This window comes from Atractosteus spatula, chromosome 1 (assembly GCF_055471065.1).
Source record: "Atractosteus spatula isolate fAtrSpa1 chromosome 1, fAtrSpa1.hap1, whole genome shotgun sequence".
In the NCBI taxonomy this organism is placed as follows: domain Eukaryota; kingdom Metazoa; phylum Chordata; class Actinopteri; order Semionotiformes; family Lepisosteidae; genus Atractosteus; species Atractosteus spatula.
In genome coordinates this window covers 28,043,377-28,067,076 of record NC_142706.1, presented here as the reverse complement: position 1 = coordinate 28,067,076, position 23,700 = coordinate 28,043,377, and positions in this window count along the sequence as shown.

The following is a 23,700-nucleotide window of genomic DNA, read 5'->3' as shown; positions in this document are numbered from 1 at the left end:
CCTCTATCGGCATGTTTATAATCGTTCGTTGTGCGTGGGTGTAGGACACCTGCTTGCTCCCCCCTTCCCTCGCTAGGGGTTCAGGAAGCTGCCCCAGCACTGGGATAGCTAGTTCACAGTCGTTGAACTCCCTATCACTCACCAGGCCCATGTCAGTGCGGGCGGGGATTCTGACACCCACCTTTGCCGTCTTGACCATCCAGCTCCAGTCTGGGTGAAGCACTGTTGGTCAGACTCAGACTGACAAACTAAGCTGGTGGCTGGAAGAAAACCTTCTTCGGCTTTCCTTCTCTGTCCCTTCCTGGGGACTGGATGTGTTGGAAACCCTGCCGTCGAGGCAGGAACAATCAGGTCAATCTCACTCACTTACTGGTAGTTCTGAGAAATAATGTTACCTGACTGCAGGTTCCCTGGGTCACAGCAGAGGGAATCGGCATCTGGGATCAGTTTCGTCTACAGCGCAGTAGTCCCAGTGTCCAGCTGGGCTCTCTGTCTAACCTGTGAATGTTGCACCAGGAGCACCTGGCGGAGGCCCTGTGACGGCTGCTCAAGCAGATCCTCACTAATAGAGGACCTCTCAGGGCTAAGGTTGAGGGCTATATCACCAACCTGCTCTCCTGCCATCTGGATCCCTTCCACCACTGGGGGGTGGTGGTCCTGACCCCTCTTGGGTGCCAGGGTGCACAGGGAAAGCTCCTTTTCATCACAAGGTGGGGAGATCAGCTCCTCTTTAGGGATGTAAAAGGGGTATGCTTTACCTGGTGGATCAAGTGGCTGCTTTGAACACCGCTCCTGTGGCAGGGAGGCTGCTGATGCTCTCTGAAGACCAGCTAGTTAGTGTTGGCTGAAACTAGCAAAGTTTGTGCACAGGAGAAAAGTGACTGCGAGTCCCAGCAGGTCAGGAAGAAGTCTGGTTCATTCCTGATGAAGCACTAGTCCTGAATCCTTACATTCAGATTGGGTTCACGAGGCTTGCTTCTGGCTAACCTCGGGTTGATCCTTTGGTTACGCACTGGCAACCTCCGCTCTCGACTCTTAGAACATAGGAAAGTTCTGGCACTCGGACACACTTACGTGGTGGTCCAGACTGAGTCTGAGGATGTTCAGGAGGAGCCCTGAGGCTGAATGTCCAGCAGGCGCACTGCGAGAATGTCCTGCGCTTGGGAACTGTTCTATAGGCGCTCTGTATTGCCTGTTTTCCTGGAGAAAATGCAGGTCGTTCATTGGTTGAAAGTTTCATGGGCATCAGAGACCCACGTGGGGTTAAGCTGCCCTACCAGTTCCTGATTGGCTGGTGATGAGTAACCATGCCTTCTGACCTTAGGGTTGTAAACCAACTTTGAATAAGACTCTCTTGGAATCTCAGACTTTAATGTGCCAGATAACCATTTGTTAGAAGAATCTCAGCATTGGGGAGTTGTTCCTTATCAGGACACTATCAGCTAGAAAAACACCTCAATTGTGAACCAAATGGAATGGCCTCTCTGTATCAGGCACCACTGAGATGAAGGAGAGAGGGACTGGCAAGGGAGCAGAAACCTTAATTCCTGTACTTTAATAAGCCTTGCCGCTACAATGGCAACAACTATGGCGAACCAACATTTAAAATTGTAACGAAAACCTAGTATAGCCTAGTGTATGAAGGTTGCACCTTAAAGTGAAGAAAAGGTTGTGTGCATGCCATGAAGCTACTTGGACATTAGAGAGGTACAGTGTTTTTGTATTGTGTCAAATATTGCATAATCTTATTAAGTTTAAATTACAGAATAAATCAATTTAATTTAAACTAATTATATCTTTTTCTCAACAGATGTGTTGAGAAATCACAAATAGGCCTACAGGTAGATTCCCATCTGTCTCTGTAAGCATATATTGCACACATGTCCCTTCTTTGATGACATTTGAGGTTTTTTTATTTATAATATCCCCCACTTCTTCTTAGCTTAACTGTCACTTTAAACCTAATTCACATTTTCTATTTTAACATGCGTTAAAGAGTTTTGGGTTTTTGAAGATATAGTTTAAGGTTATGGAGTGGCAGTGTAAGATTTGCAACTGGAAGTCATGTTCAAAGGGAGATCTCTTGAAGCACTACAGATTACAGCATGGGTCATTTACACATGGTCATTCTGTACCATGTCCACATCCCAATTGTCCATGCTCTATCAAAACATGGAGTGCCCTTAGTACACATTTATGCAGGTATCACTTAGCTGAGGAAACTCTGGAGTGAGGAGTACTGCTTGCTTTTAATTGTAAAATTTGTAGCACACATCATTCTTCTGAAAAGGACTATTTCCAACATTTAGGTCATCATTTTAGAAGTCATAAAACCATAGGATGTGCATTTCATGGATGTGATTTTAAGACAAATATATATCGGACTTACTGTATGTGACACACAAAAGCAGAAAACATAATCATCATACTTACAAAGATTTCAAGGCTGATGTGATTGTAGTAGGGGAGCCTGTTGCTCAACCATTTCCTCCTGAGCCACAGTATGATGATTCTGAAAGCATAAGTATAGAATGTGATGACCAGATGCAAGATACACCACATACAGTTCTTCAAAAAATAGCCTTGGTCCTATTAAAACCATATATAATAAACCTATTAAGAGCATATAAAAGGTATCAGCCAAATGCATTGATGACTTGGTAGAAGAGCTCCAGTTTATTTCTTGTTTGACATCTGTCCCAGTTGTTCCAAACATTGTTGATTGTCATTTAAGAAAGAATAACTATACTCTTGATGAAACAAGTATCACTGAATTTGTAGAAGAACTGTGCAAGTCCAACCCATTGAGCACAGCACTAGATGCAGGTGGTCCCCTTGGCTCTGCATTTAAGAGAAGGCAATATTTTAAGGAAAATGTTTAAGTTGTTGAACCTGTGGAATATTTTCTGGATGTAAAGGAACAAGTAATAGGTTTATTCCATCCTGAAAAGAGAAGAAAGAAAACACAACGTTTCAGCTCTGGAGCCTTCTTCGGGTGTGAGCTCACACCCAATTGGTACTCCAAGATACTGACTGATTTAATTCCTCTCATTTAGCTGAAACAGATGAGTGAATGAGTTAAACTGATGCAGACATTTCCAAAGAAAGTGTACTACTGTGATAATTGTGCTACAGTATATGAATATAATTATATCGTTATTAATTTCTTTAGATACTTTAGATAAAAATGTCAATATAGTGTCCATAATATTTGCTATTTTAGTTTTTCTAAGAAATATTTGTTAAAACAAAACTCATGACAACAGCTGGGTTCAAACCCCTGACTTCAGGCATGCAAGGCACATGCTTAAGCCATTACGCCACACACAGGAATGTGTGAAAGTGATGCAGACATTTCCAAATAATGTTTTTGTTTACTGCAATAATGAGCATATTCGCAGAAAAGGTTAAAACATGATAACGTTTTACAAAGTACATAAACTTAATATAGTCAGGAGCACATACATTTTTTTCCAAAATAACCACAGTATGTAACTGAATGAAAGACTTTGATGCTTAAAATGTTTAGGAAGAAAGTGGAATACTGGTGTGTATTTTTTATTTAAACTACCAATACCAGCCATATACAGTTTACATAATATGTTTATGTTCCTAAATTAATATTGTTTATGACCTTCAGACACGGTATTCTCCTCTTTTATGCTCAGCTACTAAAATTTCCCTTTAGTTGTAAAATTCCATATATATATATTCAATACTAAGGAGATTAAAACATGCACAGTAAAGAGATTAAATGATTAAATCATTACACTAACAACAAATACACCACGAGTGCCCCTATCAGTCATTTTGGCCAGACAATCACGTACCGCGGTACAACACAATGAACTGAGGGTTGGATTAAGAGAAAATATAGATTTTCTCAATTCGGATGTAAACCTGAAATAGACACATCATGTTCACAATAAGCTCTAATAGTGGACTATATTTATGTATTCGGCTATATGAAAAAACAAACCAAAAGTAATGCTCTGATTGCACTTTGAGCTGCCTTGGTGCAACTCACTACATTAAGTGCTCATTACCATTACAAGGACAATAGAAGTTTTTTTGAAAAAAGAAACGAATGTCAAATTGTTTCTAAAACATCCATGTGTGATACTTTAGCTGCGTAGTTATATTAATATGGAATCGTGTAGTTATAAAGTGGTGTTAAATCACTACAATATTTGTCTTTTTACAATAACAGCAAGTGATGTTCTTACTACAGTATGTATTCCTAGAAAAGGATAAAATGTAATAACTTTTTATGAAGTACAGTATATAAGTATAATAATGTTAGAATAAGCATGTTAAAACCAGAACCCACTGTAAGTTACCAAGTTAAAGACTTTGATGCATAAAATATTGATGAGTAGCACTTTACAATAAGGTTGTGATATTAAGGGTTTATAAATGCTTTATTAATAATGAACTAACAAGGATTTATAGTTTATTGAAAATGAACCAAGTATTAATTAAGGATTAACAAAGGTTTTCTTAGGCCTTCTTACACAACTCATACTTTATAGAGAGTGAACAACACATTAACAGATGTAAATTTTTGTTTTGCTAAACATGAATTCTCTGGTCTGTGGAAGAGCAACACAAAGCTGTCTCTGGCACACCTAAGTGCTTTATAGAACACCATTTGAAGAGATCCACAGCTTGCTCAACTACAGGATCACAATTGAAGGTATACTAGATATTTATGAGAAACGTCTTAAAGAGAGTGTGTATGCAGCTCCAGGCTGTTGACTCCTTTAATCCAGGACAGTGGTAGAATTGCAGTATGTTCTTGTATGAATGTGCTGTTACAGTATTCTGTCACCACATTCAGACTAAACCTTATGAACAACCTTCCTATTTACTAACCCCACATTGGGTTGATACATATTATTAACAGGCATTTGTAAAGGCTTTATATTTGTAAGGCTTTGCAGCACCTCATGTAATGTGTGAACCTATACATGCTTACTAATGCAAAATCATGCTGCAGTAAAATATTAATAGACATTGTGATAGTGTCTGATTCACTAGTGTGCTGCCTGAGCACCAGCAGAGCACTTCTTATTCCTATGTGGTGTGCCGGTGTGTAGTCGTTGGGGAAGGTGACTGTTCTCCAGTAGACGAGAGAATCGTTTCCTGATGAGAAGACTAAATCCTCTTGTAGCTGAGAGCAATCGGTTGTGTAGCTGACTTGTGAACACATTCAGTTCTAAGCTTGAACTCCGTCTGCAGACGCATGGAGATCTTAAATTGCAGCCCTGATTAGCCTCAGGTGTGGTAGCTGCGCATTCCCACGCGCCGTGGAGTGGGGAGTGTAATGGGAGGTATGTTCCACTATTATATACCCTCCCCCTCAGCTTGGAGGGGATCCCCTTAGCATCCAATTGGCATTGTGGGGAGAGGGCATCCCTGCCCGGTGTTGTACCATGAAACAATAAGGTTGTAGGGCAAGGAACCACCTGGTCACCTGTGCATTTTTCTCCTTTTCATCCAGGTGAGAGGTGCATGATCCGAAATGAGGGTGAATTCCCTGCCCAACAGGTAATATCTCAATGTTTCGATTGCCCATTTGACTGCCAGATACTCCTTCTCCATGACAGCATATTTTTGCTCCCGGGGCAGTAGCTTTCTACTCAAGTAGATGACGGAATGTTCTTCGCCATTAAATTCTTGAGATAGGACTTGCCCTAGCCCTTTTCGGAGGCATCCGTTTGTAGGATGAACCACTTTTGGAAGTTCGGGACCCTTAGATCTGGATCCTGGCATGAAGCGACCTTGAGGCCAGTAAAGGTTTTAGCCACTTCCTGGGCCCAGCGCAAAGTCTGGGGAGCTGCCGCACTCATCAAATCTGTCAGGGGTGTAGCCCTCTCTGCAAGGTGAGGAATAAATTGCCCGTAATAATTTAAGAACCCCAAGAACGCTTTGATTTGGGTTTTTGTTTTTGGTACCAACCAGTCTCAGATGGCCTCTATCTTGTCTATCTGAGGCCGGATTTTTCCCTGTCCCAAAATGTATCCGAGGTATTTGGTAGAGGCGAACCCAGACTGGCTTTTCTTTGGGTTAATATGCAGACCCGCCTCCTCCAGTGAAGAGAGAATGGCCTGGCAATGTTCCAAATGCGCCGGCCAAGTTTCACTGAAAATTACCAGGATGTCCAGGTAGGCGGCCGCATAATGGAGATGGGGTCTCAGAAGCCGGTCAATCAGGCGTTGAAAGGTGGTGGGGGCTTCATGGAGTCCGAAGGGCAGCACTTTGTATTGGTAAAGCCCCAGGGGAGTCAAAAAAGCAGTCTTCGGCTTTGTCTGGTTCGAAAAGGGTGTTTTCCAATATCCTTTCGTAAGGTCCAAGGTGGTGATGAATTTGGCTTTCCCCAGCTTCTTCAGGAGCTTATCTATCCGGGGCATCGGGTAGGCATCGAAACAGGAGATGTCACTGAGTTTCCTGAAGTCATTGCAGAAGCGCCAGGAGCCATCAGGTTTCAGGATGAGCACAATGGGGCTGGACCAGGGGCTGTGGCTTTCCTCAATAACGTCCAGCTCCGACATCCTCTGGACTTCTTTTCAGATCTCCTCACGCTTTGCTTCAGGTACCTGGTAATGGGGTACCCATACAACAACTCCAGGGGGCGTCTCTATGTGATGTTGTACCAATCGCTACTACCCCGGCAGATCTGAAAAGAGGTGACGGTTCCAGTGCAGGAGCGTCTGGGCTTCCTTGACGTGTGGGGAGGGAGAGGTTTGGAGAGAGAGAAATTAGGTCCATGGAGGAAGAGGGAAAGTCGCTGGACAGCAAGGCAGGGACAGCCTATTCTGTAGGGGTTTTTTTCCAAGATTTCAGGGAGTTCTGGTGATATATCTTTTCTTTTTTCTGGTGGTCCAGATGGTATACCTTGTAGGTGACAGGCCCGGTCCGTTCGGATTTTGTAGGGTCCCTGCCATCTCGCATAAAGTTTGCACTCCAGTGAGGGCATTAGCAGCATTACGCAATCCCCAGGGAGGAAGATCCTTTGCCATGCTGAATGGTCATAATACCTGTAGGTGTTCCTCCACTAGTGGCTTCAGCTGTGCAAGCCTGTCCTGAAGGGAATGGACATAAAGATGCAGCCATTCAAAGTGCGCGGCACAGACACGTACCGGAGGTAATTGGCTACGGGCTCGCGCATCGTGACGCGCGTTGATGCAAAATACCGCGGTACGTGATTGGTTGACCGACAGGGGCACTCGTGGTGCGTTGGTTGGTCGTAGAAAGATTTAAATGTCTTTACTGTGCCCGTTTTAGTATTGAATATTTATATGGAATTTTACCACTGAAGGGAAATCTTAGTAGCTGAGCATAAAAAGAATAGGAGCATACTGTAACGCGTGTGAAGGCCATAAACGATATTAATTTTGGAACATAAACATACAGTATATGGCTGGTCTCGGTACTTTAAAGAAAAAATACACACCAGTATTCCATTTCTCCCTAAACATTTTAAGCATTGAAGTCTTTAACTAACATGTGAAATAGCTTGTAAAAAAGTGGTAGTTTTAAGCTTTTCTGCTAGTATAATATGGAATCGCATATCTAAGGAAATTAATAACGATATAATTATATTCATATACTGCAACACAGTAGTACACGCTGTACAATGTCTGTTGATACTGTTTGTGTAGGGCTTTTTCACCACTCCTCACATGACCTTGTGTGTAGCGCTGTGGTCTAGGTGCTGCTCTTGTAAACCAGAGATTGTGTGTTCATGTCCAGCTGGCGCCATGACTTTTCTTTTAACAAACATTTCTTTGAAAAAATAAAATAGCAATATTATGGATAATTAATTGACTTTTTATATTTCTAAATATCACAACATGTTCGAATCCAAGTCATTTTTAATAACAATGGGTAAACTGCGTAAACTATCACAAAGCTTTAGAGAACTTAACAATACCAATATTATGGACAATCAATTGACAATAAATATAGAAAAGCACATATTAAATTTGGGAAATAGTTTTAATATGTAAATAGTTCCCTGGTTCTGCACCCCTGGGTGTTTCTCTCTCTGGTCGGGGCGCGCGAGAGCTCACTGGCAGGTGGTGACAGAGAGGAAAGGCAGCTTTTAACTCCGCAAGTCTGAGTTTTTGTGTCCGTCCTATCCAAACCCAAAATCGTTACACTATCATTCTGTCCATCGAAAACCCATTTATATGTGACCTTTCAGAACACCTATCTGTTTTCTTCCTAGCACAATTTATGAGCACTCTGTGATTAAATTAATTGTCATTACATTATCATTTAACTGTGCATAACAAGGAAGATTAATAAACATAAGGTTGTTTAATGACAATATAATGTTTACAATATAAACATTTACTGTCAAACTTTAAATCAACAATTGATTTAAAGACGCTCTGTCAAAGTGCAATGAAATACAATATTGTTGTTGTTGTTATTGTTGTTTTTATCCTGTAAAGCGTTTTGAGAAGCCACCTTTAAAGGCGCTATATAAAGGCACTGATTCTTATGGAATGTGTTTTCTTTCTTCTTTTTTTCAGCATGGAATAAATCTATTATAGTATTTGATTCTTATGGATGCCCGCTTCCGCCGGGGATTAAAAAAAAAACATGGAATCGGGTATCCAAGGAAATAGCAGTATAACTATATTCATGCACAAACAGTAGCATGTTACATTATTAATTTGGGTGTCTCCTCTTGCCAGAAAGCTCTAAATTGCATTTTGTCTTTTTTTAAATTTCAACCCAAAAGTCTTAATTCCGTCTTAATTAAACATTTAAAATACACGTTTCGAATAGAAAGAAATCCTCTTCCTGGTATGTAGAACAGATCAGCAGGTCTTTTTTCCCCAATCAGAGGGGTTTCAGATGGTGTCAGCCAATCACCATTCTGAAGCCTACCATAATCTCTGGTATAGGGACATCCCAGAATGCTGGTCTTGGTACCGTATTTCACAGAAAAAAAACACACCAGTATTCCATTTCTCCCGTGTCCTGTCACAGTGCAGTAGGAAGTGCACCTCTGTCTCTATTTCTCCCTGCTTGCTTCACAATCTGGCAAGGCAACGTTGTCGCTGTTGTGAATGTCTGTAGAGTGTATCTTTAGTTTTGGAGCCAAAGGGTCTTGCAGATCATAATATCAAGGAACAAAGGAATTCTTTTCCAATGAAAGACGGGTTCCTTTCGCCATAGTCAGGAGACATTAGAAGCTTGCCATGCCTGGACTGTTACACCAACGCATTAGCATGTTAAAGCGATTCCATTGAGGTGCGATAATAAAAGCCATTTGGCTGCAGCGAATGTGAATTCTGTCTGGCACTGTGAAAAAATAAAAGTATTTAAATCAAGATGGGGGTAAGGGAGTCGTCTCTATTACACTCTCCCTTATAAACAAAACAAAAACTAAAAATAAGATACAATCTACAGACATTCACAACATAGACATATCTTAAAATATTGACATATATTGTTAAATTATTACTTTAAATATATACTTAAAGTTACGGAACACATCATTATATCTCATTTTTTATTTCTTTTTTAAAAATCGTTTGCCCAGCATAACGGTATTGTTGTTATTGTTGTTTTTATCCTGTACAGCGCATTGAGAAGCCACCTTTAAAGGTGCTATATAAAATAAAGTTTATTATTAATTTGCTGGACAGAAAGGTGAACATTATTATGCAGAAGATAAAGATAAGGATTTACGTTGCCTTGCCAGATTGTGAATCAATAAAGACATTTAATTAAACACGGGTTTGCGATTTAAATGGAAATGGGGGTGACGGGAACTCTTAATCTAAATAAAAATAAAATAAATAAAACAGGTTTCAATTGTTAATAACCACTTTTTAGGCGCGAAACACCTGGTTACCCAGAGAGGACAGGCTGTGCTCCCACTGCCAGCAGGGATAAATAGAGACAGAGGTGCACTTCCTACTGCACTGTGACAGAAAATGGGAGAAATGAAATACTGGTGTGTATTTTTTCTTTAAAATACAGTGCCAAGACCAGCCATACACGCCTTTATATAGCGCCTTTAAAGCTGTCCCACAGTGAAACGGGCGTACAGTCTGGGGAGACCGCCCATTTTCCATGTAAATAGTTCCCTGGCTCCGCACCCCTCTCCCTCTCCCTCTCCAGAGACAACTGTATGAACTCCACCAGCCAGTACAGGAGGCTCTACTGTACACAGAGAGGGGCAGGAGGTTGGAACAAGCTGTCCAGCCGTGTGGAATAATACAGAACCCTAAACAGACAATACACACTAGCCAAATATTTGACTGAGATATCCAGACACAGCTGGATGAGCTCCACCAGCCAGGACAGGCAAATAAGATACACTCCACAGACATTCACAACAGCGACATATCATAAAACTTTTGCACATACTGTTAAATTATTACTTGTTTTTCAGGAAGTTAAAAAAAACACTTGAATTACTTATCCAGTCTCTCGAAATAAAATTATTTTTCAAGTAATGCAACTAACGTCGGGCAATGTGTTTTTTTTAATCCAACATTGACAGGCACATCTTAAATCTTGTCAGTCAGCTCTTTTTTCTCTATTTGAATTGTGGCGATTCAAACAACCTGGGATAACAAGTGGTCTCAAAGTCACCGAGCTCACAGAGCTTCAACAACAGATGACAATTTCCTTAGTCCTTCCTTAGTCTTCCTGAAATTGTCAGATTATTAGTGAATAAAAGCATTTTATTAAAAACACGTTTGTGTTTGTTTGGGAGCTATATTATGTATTTTTCATATGTAAGATATAATGATGTGTTCCTGCTTACATATCGCACGACTTTAAAAGCTAGAAAAACAGGTTTCGATTCACATTATCTGGCGAGCCTTGTTTTGTCAAAGGACAGCACATACTTTGAAAAGACCGCAAATGTATTAGCAAGGGTTAATTGCACTATGTACCGCACAAAGAAATTTAAAATAGTCTTCCTTAGGTGTGAGGGCAGGAGTGGATTGCAGCAGGCATAATCAGCAAATAACAAGAAAACAAAGAACAGGGCAGGTGAGAAGAGTATCCAGAGAGCGAGTGATCAGAAAAAGGAAACAATTGTTACACCAGGGTTTTCGACGCATTTTTTTTTAACTTCCTAATGCATCAGACACATTTCCTGGCGTATTGTGTTTTAAATAAAATAGGAGTGTCTTTCCCTGGTATTAGCTCATCGGTATGGTGTAAGTTTTATCTGTACCATACTGTATACAGGTACAGACTTCAAGCTGCACCACTGTATCGCTTTGGTAAGGAGACGGACTATGGCCAAAATCACGAAGACTCTCTCACACCAATTAATGAAGATGAAAAGAAATGGGAAGTCAACACGAGACATTGTACAGCATTTGGCTTTGATGGACATCTTCGTTTGTGAAAGCACAGTGAGACGACATTATAAAGGGGAGAGGAGGCAAAGAGAATTTAAACCGAGGACGATTCAAAGTTAAATAACTTTCTAAAAATAATTTTCTTGCATGTAAATATAACTACGCACATTATTTTTAAAACTAACTGTTGATCTCTTTTTTTTCAAGTCCTATTGTGCGAACCATCGGCAGACTGACAGATGAAAATGATGAACTACCGGCGATGCAAGTTCAAAGACGGCTATGGGCTGACCTCGGTGCGAGCGTTAGTCCGACATCGATAAGAAAAGTGCGCAGGAGGCTTGGATGGAGATACAGAAAAACCAACACATGGCCCATGATAAGGGTAAAAAACAAAGAGGAAAGACTCAAACAACCGCTCCAATGGATTGAACAGGGGGAGGCATTTCATGATGTACTTTTCACCGACGAAACAACAGTGGCTCTGGAACAGTTTTCAACAATGTCATTTTGTAAAAAGGGGAGATATGTGGACAAGCCAAAGCCCAAACATCCACTGAAGGTTCACGTCTGGGGGGGGTATATCTAGAAGAGGCCCGGGACCACTTCTTATTTTCGAAGGAATTATGGATCATGAATTCTTCGAGGAAGTCATGGTGAAACAGCATGCTGCCCCATATATCAGGGAGCACTTTGGATCAAGGCACCATCTCTTTCAAGACAACGATCCGAAACACACAGCAGCAAGGGCGAGGCTTGTAGCAGAAGGAGGGAACTGGGTGAAAACTCCAGCCGAATCCCCAGATCTAAATCCGATAGAGATGGTTTGGCATTCGCTGAAAGACTATGTTCGGAAAACTGCTTAACCTGTCACAAAGCAGGAACTGATCGATGCGATCTATAAATTCTGGGAGGAAGAACTGACCAAACAAAATTGCAATAATTTTATTAACAGGCTGTTTCGTGTTCTTCCTAGGATTGTTGACCGGGGCGGGGGACATTCGGGAATGTGAGTCTGATAAAGACAGTCTCACGTTTGTGGACAGTCTGTCCACAAACAAAACATTCCTGTTAGACAAGAGGAATGTAAAAAAAAAACAATTACTTTTTGTCAATGAAAACCGGTGTGTGTGTCTCTCTCTCTCTGCTGAATGAATAAAAGCATTTTATTAAAAACGCGTTTTCGTTTGTCTGGGTATTTACTTTGTAATCTGTGGTCCTTTTAACTGTTTTTACATCTACTGTATTGCTTTGAGATGCCACTTTTAAAGGTGATATATAAAATAAAGTTTTTTATTATTGTTGTAGAGAAACATGATCGGATTTTCCCTTGTTCATAAAAAAAGATCTAAAGTATACTAGTTTGTCACTCTTCTCATTCCCTCTTTGCTAAATGGCTTTTCATACTAATCTGATCAATCTAACTGCCTGTTTTCTGTGCTTTCTCTATCCTTTAAAATAAACTATTATTCCACAATGCAGAGTATTACATGGCCAGTATCACAGGCCAGTTCACAGGTTTGCATGCATAATTTAATTTTGAAAGCCACTGAGACATCGGGTACTACTGTTGTATTTATGAAAAAGAAACAAAACAAAAAGCATACTAACAACTGTGCCATCCTACTCCTTAGTTAATACATTTTATTTTTTATAAACAGTTAACATTGTTAGCAAAATATTTTGAATTATATTTTACCCTGTTTTTTCTTTGGTTTTGTATTTAACTTATTATATGATAGTCAGATTTAATGTATATTTGAACAATGAAAATATATTTTTACAAGATGCGGGGGAAAGTGCAACAACTTATTACAGTGCTAAATTCAATATTATTGATTACTAATAGTTTATGCTTACACCTAACTTTCTTAATTAGATGTATTTAAAACAGTAAACTACTGTAAGTGTAACATAACATTCAGAAATACAATCGAGAATAGATTTGTGGTGTTTGTATAGATGAAACGTTTCTAAAATGTATAACATAACAAAATTAAAGACGATTAAAATCTGTAATCTTCCCACTTGTATGTCATCAGAAAATACAACAAGTTTCTGCTTTGTCTAAGGATGGTATCAAAAAGTAGTCTAAGTGGTGAGAAAGCTGTGCTTAATGATAATTAAGGGACTTAAAAGTAAAAAGAGATGCTTCATATTGCTTGACTAATTTTAAGTTATAAATGCAGACGCTCTCTCGGTGCCACGCTGGGTCTAAATATCTAAATATCTAAACACATTGCAGAGCATTCGCCCCAGGCAGAGGCCGAAGGGCGCCCGGCTGGGGTGCGCGGGGAGGGGCAGGACAGGAGTGAAAGTGGTCAGGGCGGTGTTTAGGAAGGTCGCTGACCAGTGCGGCTGTCCCACAGTGAAGCGGGCGTACAGTCTGGGGAGGTATCCTTTTTCCTTGTAAATAGTTCCCTGCTTCTGCATCCCAGGGTGTTACACTCTCTCTTTTCTCTCTCTCTCGGGCGCGCGGGCGGTGTGTTGGCTCGCGCTGTTGGCGGGCGGGGGCTGTCTGTCTCTATTCGGGTGCGCGGGAGAGCCGGGCTGGCAGGTGTTGACGGAGAAGAAAAATAGAGGCTTTAACTTGCTTTAACTCTGCAAGTCTGAGTTCTTGTGTCCGTCCTATCCGAACCCGAAAGTATTACAATATGTATCTATATAGCAGGTGGTGTACAGCTTTTTAGTATAGATTACACTTTTCTAAAATGTATTTAAAAAATAAAAACGATTACAATCTAATCTTTCCACGTTTGATCCCCAAATCCCAAGAAAAATAAATCTAAACGGGGAGAAAGCTATGCTGAAAGTTTATTAAGATACTTAGAAAACAAAGATATCAATTTATGTTGCATTTGTCTGATTATGATTCAAAAAACACATATAATTAAACACGCGTTTGCGATTTAAATCAAAAGCGATTTAAATCTATATTAATGTTTATATTGTAACGCATACTGTACAGCCTCCATTTCTCTATAAAAATTTAAAAGATCGTGTGCGCAGCCTAAGAGGGGGGGTCTACTCTCAGTGACAGCTGACAATCCTCCAGACACCCAAGTGAAAAATTAATAATGCCAATGTAAACGTCGTATTTACAATTTGTTGATAATAAAAATGTTAATTTCTCTAAAGCTTTGTGATAGTTTACCCAGGCAGCAAAAGATCAGCTACACTGGTAAGATGCGACACCGAAGATATGATTAATAACCTTTTAAATCTAAAGGGAGATCTAAAGGGATCCACACACACACACACACACACACACACACACACACACACACACACACACACACACACACACACACACACTAGAAGCAGGAATCAGAAGCAGGGACAGTTGTCAGAAGGAAAGAAGGTGACTATTCATTGTTATTAAAAATGACTTAAATTCGATCATGTTGTGATATTTAGAAATATAAAAGTCAATTAATTGTCCATAATATTGCTATTCTATTTTTTCAAAGAAATGTTTGTTAAAAGAAAAGTCGCAGCACCGGCTGGATTTGAACCTGTAGGTTATTAGTCAGGCACGTAGACCAGTGGGCTACTGGGGAAGTCACATGAAGAGAGAGGTGAAACAGCCCTACACAGCCTTGTCACAGTACACGAATATAATTATATTGTTATTAATTTCTTTAGATACGCGATTCCATATTATATTAGCAGAAAAGCTTAAAACTACCACTTTTTTACACGCTATTTCACATGTTAGTTAAAGACTTCCAATACTGGTGTGTATTTTTTCTTTAAAGTGCCGATTCCTGGAATCTGACTGGCTGACACCCTTCTGAAGTGGTACCATAATATCAGGTATACGGAAAAGAAAGAGTTGATAAAAAAGTTTGGATTTTCATGTATCTGATACAAGTATCTTTTAATACAGTCTTTGCTGTGCTCTTGAGGATCCTTGTGGTATTTTGAGCTCTGGTTGAATGATAAGTGTCGCATTTTAAATAATTTTCGTAGTTAGAAATTATGAAACGCTCTGTTAAAAGCAAGGGAGTTTTTATGTCCGTTACAGTAAAAGAAAATGCCTGACAAAGTAGGGCTTGGACAGATTCCAAGTGCTTGTACCAATGTGCTAAAGAAATTAGCAAAAAAAGTCATTCCTTTATCGTATTGGCTAGCTAATGTCCTGTCCTCGTTAGTTTGATCAACGAAATGCTGTGGTGTTTGTCAAAGAAAAAAATAAAAGTATTTTCGTTTAAAATGACGGTTAGAAAGAATGTGGACCAGCGTAATACTTTGAGTTTACAGCTTGTCCAAAGTCATTCATTGTTAATACTTTTAGTAATATCTTCGGTAAAGGCTTTGATGCATAAAATATTTCTGCATAATTAAAATATTTATGATAAAGGTAGGTTGTGTACTTTTGTCCAACTGAGCAATCTTGCTTTCATAAAATATACCAACTTTTTAATGACTGATGATTAACATGCTGTAATACACAGTTTAAATTTAAAAGCTCAAATGCTGTACATGACAGGTTAAGCTTTATTGGCTCCTCCTGGCGGTTTTACAAGGTGATTCCGGATACTTTCCAGCATGACGTCAAATGATGCAATGCACCGTGTGATACCGCGTTTTGATGTGACACACCCACCGCGGTATACCGCAAAATACCCCACCCGTTTTGAATGGCTGCATCTGTATGTGAAGTTAACCACCCCACCACTCATAGCTTACCAGGAGGATGATCTGAATTTGTACCTGGTTCCAAACCTGGAACTGTGTATATGGCTTATGGGAGGAAAATGGAGGACAGGCTGAAGGAAAGCAATGTGAGAGAAGTGTGGAATGGCATGAGGAAGATCTCCAGATACAAGTTGTCCGGCGGCCATTGCGTCTCAAGAATTTAATTTTTACCTCAACACAAGTTGTTATCAGTTTAATTCATGAGTAATGTATTTACATCCGAGTCTAGTGTAACAGTGGGTAATCACTGATTAGCTATTTGGTATAGCCGAACGGTATATTGAAGTATATTCTCTGTTGTGTATCTCTTTGTGTTTGCATCTCTTCGAGATTATATACCTTGTATATTGATAACCCTCACAGTAAGGTCTGCCACCTGTATCTAGGCAGACTGGTATATGTTTGGTGCACAATTTATGTTTAATAAATGTATCTCGTGTATTGAATCCGTGTGTGTGCATTGTTAGTTGTTCTGCCGATTGATTTTCTAAAAGCCATAACGAACTACCTCGTGATTACTGCTACAATTAAAATTGTCTCAGTAAATTCACAAAACCCCTACAGAGGGCTGGAATCTGTTGCAGGCTAAAAGCAAACCCTGACAGGAAGCTCTAACCCCATCAATTCTTCTCTCCAACCTCCATTCTCTAGAGAACAAGCTGGACAATTTAGGATTGCAACGGACTGCTGAGTGAGAAACGAAGGGATACTGTGTCTTTATTTTTACTGAAACATGGCTAAAGGACAATATTTTGGATACGGCCATTCAGCTAGATGGACTGACTTCCTTCCGTGCCGACAGGAAAGTTTCAGAGACCGGTAAGTCTCACAGAGGTGATTTGTGTGTTTATACAAACAAAAAATGGTGCAGAAATGCTGCAGTAGTCTCTAGTTAGTGCTCACCGCTAGTGCAATTTATTACAGTTAAGTGTCGGCCCTACTATTTACCAAGGGAATTTACTATGGTTATTATGGCTGAGTACATCGCACCCAGCGCTGACTCCAAAGAGGCGCTACGAGTCCTTTATGGGGCCATCAGCAATCTGCAAACTGCTCATCCTGAAGGCTTTGTCATTGTTGCCGGTGACTTCAATCACGCTGATCTTAAGTCAGTTCTCCTTAAATGTTATCAATATGTTAACTTTGCAACCAGAGGGGTGAACACAGACTTAGTTTATACAAACATCTGTGACGCATACAAGGCTGTCCCCCCCAACCTAGGTTACTCTGACCACATCTCTGTTATGCTAATCCCAGCATACAGACCACTGCTCAAACATGACAAACTGGTTGTGAAACAAATCAGAGTATGGCCAGATGGAGCAATCTCAGCATTACAGGACTGTTTTGAGCACACAGACTGGAATATGTTAATGGAGGCTGCTATCTCTGAGCATCTCATCAACTCAGAGGAGTATGCAGCATCTGTGACTGGCTACATCAGTAAGTGTATAGATAACTATACACTTACATTTTTCTTACATTTCATTATTCTTGCCGGAAGATAGCACACTAACTCTATACCAATTTGATTCACTGGTTAGAGTGGGTCCATCGCACTGTGAGGGAACCTGTGCCAAAATGACCATAGTGAAGAAGCAGAAAGTCAATTGTAGATGCAGTGCTCAACAATGAATGGACTGCAAAATACCTTTTCACAGAGGTTGGAACAAAGGCTATATGTTTAATTTGTAAGGAATGTTTTGTAGTATTCAAAGAATACAATCTCAGTCGACATTTTTCTACCAAACATGCTAACTATGCTAGCAATCTGTCATGCAAGGAGCAGAAAAGTTTCATTTTGTAAAGCTGGATGAATTCTATGTATCACTGAATGAGCCCAAATTTCCCCGCATACGACAAGCAGCACAAAAGATACTGGTGTTATTCTGATCTACTTACATCTGTGAGCAAACATTCAGCTTCATGAACATCAACAAGTCATGTCACAAATCACAGCTGAGTGACAACCACTTAAGCTGTGTATTACGGAAAGCCATAACACAGCTGTCAACTGATTATGATGCTCTTGCAAAAAGAGGTGACCAGCTGCATGGCTCTCATTAATCAACAAGCCTTTTGGGTGAGTTTTTTTTTTCTCTCTGGTTATAGTTAATCTTGAACTAATAAGCCTACGTTGGATTTTAAACTTTTATAGGGCATGGGCTACTGTATCTGTAACAGCAACCTGAAGTGGCCTGCTATACAGTTTAAAAACTTTATGTGGCCCTTGGGCCAAAACAGTTTGCCCACCCCTGCAATAGAAGCTACATGAATGAGGTAAATAAATAAAACAAGGCTTTTGTTAAATTTTTTTAGTATACATTATTTGATTAATCTTGTTGAAATGACAACAGTTAAAGCCTTTTATATTTGCTTAATCCAATTAAATTTACTTAATTTATTTGTTAGTGAACTTAATATAATTAGTAGAATGAATGCATTTTTGAAGTTAATGCTATTTTGTGGACTCACTTAATTTGGGACATTTTAAATAATTTACTTAATTAGATTTCATTAATAAAACAAGTAATTAAATGTACTCAAACTTATTGCATGTACAGTTATATTGTTGTCTTATTTTTTAAGTAGATAGAACACATCATTTTTTACAGTGCGGTTTTTGCTCATGGACAACTTTACGTTGCAGTTTTCAGGTCCAGAGATGAAAACGAGTTCAAAATCTTCATAGCTAATGCAGACAATCAGGGAAAACGTCTATGAGAACTTCTACAGAACTTTTACCAAAAACTTTGTACATAAAGAACTGTTGCTATAATCCTTGTAATTTTTTAGCAATAATTGTAATACTTAAAGGACAATTTAGTCATACATGTAAAAAATTATCGGATTGCAGTTTTACTCATTTTTTTACATTATTATTACCTGAGTCCATCCCTCTGACACCTTAGCTAGAAGCGTAGGGAGCCAAGGGAGAGGTTTTTGTAATTATTTTGATATTAATCTTAATTTCTTCTCTGAAACAGTTTTGGTGAAATATTCACCATGGGTACGCTAGTATATAATATTACTTATGTTTTTTTTTTATCCACCAGAAGTCCCTGCTAATACTGAATTTCCAGGTTATATAGGATTTGAATACTTGGTAGCAGTTAGCAGTGTGTGTTTTTTTCTTGTTGGTCAGGATGTAGGCCTTCAAGCCATCTTGTTTATAGAGTAACTTTCATGGTGTATTTTGTGTTGTGTGTTTAGTTTGTGTATTTTCATTATTAATAAATATTTGTTTAACCCAGTGCATCTGCTGTTTTTTTTACTCTTTTAACCATAGTAATACTAAAGAATAAATAACTCAGGTATTCGTGGCAAAATCATTACAATTTCAGGATTATGATTTTTATTTCAGTTATTGTATCACACAATTTGTTTTTCTTAATTTTATCTAGTTTTTAGCCCCTATTTGTAACAATATTTTTAAATATACATTGTTTATGAAAAACATGTTTATTTATTGTTAAGGGATATATATATACAATTCATTTGTAAGTAATATGACATTGGATGGCATATATAAAAATAGCTATTTAAATTTACACTTCAGTAGCCAAATAAAAAATTCATACTTTACAAAATCAGCACACTAATTAGGGAATTCTACATTAAGAAACTGTAAGAGACAAGCAGACATTAAATGTATAATAACTGTTAAGTATAATGTCTGTTGATTTTCCGTAACACATACATGGAGTACATAAGCCTATCATCAGGTAATTGTGCAGTAAGCATGGAGCTTTAACATAGCCCTGTATACTTCAAAACAATTATGATTAATGTGGATGGACTACTGACCTCATCTTCTACTCCATTCAGTATTTTGGTAACAATTAAATAATGTATGAAAAGATTCAAAAAAATATTCTAAAGCATTAGCCCCTGAGAAATTTTAATGGATACAGTATATACACATATACACTCAGTTATTTGGAGGTGGATTGTATCATGCTCGATGCAAAGTGTTACATTTTAATTAAAGACTAAATTGAAAATTTAATTTCACTTTGATTTAAAAAAATCTTTAATGTAGACTCTGCATTAGTTGTTTGGCATGATCGTGAAGTGTAACAAAAACAGTTACTAAAGCATAATATAAACAGATCTATTCATAACTAATCAGTACCTTATTCTTTCTCTTAACATTACAAATTATATATCCAATACATGTATTATATAAAGATTATAAATAGATAAAATACTTTTTTATTTGACAGATGATTTTAAGAATAGAAGAAGAATATTAATTTGTTTATATTTTAAAGTGTAAAAAAAAGTGGCAAAAAATTGGTTAAAACTTGGTTACATATTGTATATGTACAGAGCTGGACTTATAGAGTCTATCACAGAAAATAGTGAACCTATGAATAGGAAAATATTAAATTGTTAGATATTTTGTCCTAGAAGATAAATATATTTTTAAGTTCTTTTTTAGTAATGTGATATCATCAGGCCTTTTTTCTCATGTAATTGTTCTCAAATTTCAATTAAGTGTAGGAATATATACTTTTATATAATAATTATATATTTTTGTAGGGCTAATTTTGATTAGGGGTGAACACTTATATTGGAGTGATGTAATTTATGGAATACCACCAGGATTTATACTAGCTGTTCTTCTTAATTTAAATCAATAACATAAATTCTGAAATTCTTTGGAAACTATTGAAATTTGCAGATGATACCAAATCGGGTTGATCTGCAAACAGTGTATAAGCAACAAATTAAATTCAGAAATATTTAAATATGAAAAGACTTAAATGTCTTTGTTGGCACATCATTTAAATTTAGACAACAGTTAGACAATGTGGGGAAGCAAAGGAAATCCTTAAAAAGCAAAGGAAATGCTAGGAGGTATAGTTAAAATCACATAATTTAGCCAAGGGATTTTAATTTTTGCCTAGCTACAGGAGAGATTAGTCTCACGTAAAGATAGATGATTTAAAGGAGCTTTCTAGTGAATTACTCTGGTAAATAGTAATACAAGATAATCATTCAACTTACAGTATCATAGAACACAGAAAGAAAAGACAGAGTATAGGAGAGAGGAAGGAAACATGACATAGAAAAATGGCAAAGACACAGACAGAAGAAGAAAAACCATCATCTTCCTCTCGGCCATGCAAGAGGACCTTGTTTAGATAAGTAAATGCGACCAAATTCTAAATAAAATGTTATGTCATAGCTGGCTGTATTGCACTGCTGTAGTTGGGATGAAAGTTAAATATTTAAGTGCAGGATTCAGGTTGGTGCAGACAGACTGACTAGAAAGCAAGGTTTTGTGAAGCTGACTAGAAGCCTGGAGAATAAATGCTGACAGGGGAGCCTGCTGAGGTGAGGCTGACTGAAAGCCTGGAGAAAAAAATTCTGACTGGAAAGCCATGCTGCTGAATTCAGTTGCTGACAGTTGGAAAGTATATGAAAGATGAAAGAAAGCTACATGACTGTGAATCGGAGTCTCACAAAGACAGGTTCCTAAAGCAGGCAGGGAATTGCACTACTCCAGGCAGTTCAGTATCAGAGCACTGATTCAGCAGGGTTTGAGGACTTAAATGTGGGGCCTAATTGGAGGAATGATTAACTAGGTCCCTGATTGAAAGGGAGACGGACGCACAGACTGAACGTGACAATCTGAACCTTATTTTAGAGAGTTTTTTGGCCTGTTTATTTTAGGAAATTATGATTTCCTTGATTATGGAATCCTAAAAACACTCTCTCCTAATTTGGTGATGCATTTGTGGAAGAGGGACACTATTTGCTTCCATTCTGTTATAGGAAGGGAAATTTAGTGCTGAGTCACATTCCTGTACTAGGATGCAGGATTTGTTCTCTTTTTGACCTGTTAATGTGTTCTTTCAGATTACAGGAGTAGAATCTATGTTATAGTGAAGTATATGTGTAGAGTATATTTAGAGTGTAAATGTTGTATGTTCAATATTGTTGTCTTTGTTGTTTAGATGTGTTACTTTATTGTTAAAAAAATAGTTGTTTCTATTGTCCAAGTTTGACTCCGATTTTATTAGTCTTTCACCAGAGCTGTGCCAGAGAATATAAAGAACTCTAGTACTATTTGTCACATGTCACAAATTGTCACCTACAGCTCAGGTATAATTGTATAACACACCAGTCCTCATTTAGAAGACTGAGTACAATTTTGGTCACCATGTTATAGAAAAACATTCTGCGGCTAAGGGGAATGTCCTAAACTGACAGGCTGGAGGAATTCAGACCTTTTAGATTTAAACAGTGCAGTTGACAAAGTCAGCCCAGAGGGCACAGGTTGAAACTACATAGAATTACATTTAATATTAGTTAGCAAAGGAACAAGTAATAGGTTTATTCTATGCTGAAAGGAGAAGAAAAAAAAGGAAAAAAACAACGTTTCGGCTGTGAAGCCTTCTTCAGGTGTTAGAAAGATCAGTGTGATCATGGCTGTCTGAGGTGAAATGAGAAACTATGGGCTTGGAGAAATCTTTAATCTTCACAGCCCGAACATGTTCTCTGAAGCGGTCTCCTAGTTTCCCCAACGGAGATAGCTGGGCATTTTTTGCTTGCGATACAGTAAATGGGGTTGCTGGAGATACAGGATGTCATATGGGTGAACTGGAATTGACCTGAGGGGCCGTGAATGAGCGTGTTGTTAGATATGTATTTGCAGGTGATTCAGCGAGTTCTGTTGCAGGGGAAGGTGCCTGGTGGGGATGAGTGCCGAATGCAGTCAAGGGAGCTGTGAATAAGACGTTTACGTACATTAGGTGGTCGGTGGTATGAGATGATTGGGCAGTTAGAAAAAAGGGTACCGATGGAGGGATCGCCCTGTAAAATGGAGTAGTTGTTAATAATGGTCCTGGGGATAGAAAGTGTGTTAGAGTGGTAGGGAAGCACTAAAGGAATGTGGTTGTGAGACCGGGAGTTCCTGGTCAAGTTGATGAGCCGAGGGCTGTTTTTGGCCCAGGTGAGGATTCTGTCAATAACATGGGTGGGGTATCCTCTGTTGATGAAAAAAAGAATACATTTTGAGTGCTTGGTTCTGGAAATCCATGTCGTCACTTCAGAGTCGACGTAGCCTGAGGAACTGTGAAAAAGGGAGAGAGTTTTTGCTGTGAGTGGGATGAAAAGAGCTGTAAAGGAGGTAGCTGTGTGAATCTGTGGGTTTTGTAAAAGACCGTGGATAAGAGTCGTGGATGGTTAACAGATAAAGTTATGTCTAGAAATGGAAGATTGGTGGAAGACATGTTAACTGTATGAGGGATGGGTGAGAGTTAGTGAATTGATGCAGGAAGTGCTCTAGCTGGTCATTAGAGCATGTAGCACCACCGATGCAGTCTTTGATGCATCGCTTGTAGAGGTCAGGGAGAAAGCCAGTATAGGAAGCAAAGAAGCATGCTTCTACACAGCCGACAAAAATGTTGGCATAGCTAGGTACCATCCTGGTGCCCATGGCGACTCCACTAACCTGCTGATAAAAAAGGTTATTAAATAAGAAGGCACTGAGTGTGAGAACCAATTCCGCAACACGCGCTAGAGTGTGGGTAGGTGGATCAAGCACTGTGCGTTTGTCTAGCATGTGTTTGAGGGCTGTAAGACCGTCATTGTGGGGAATGATGGTGTAGGCAGATGTGATATCCATGGTAAAACGCTG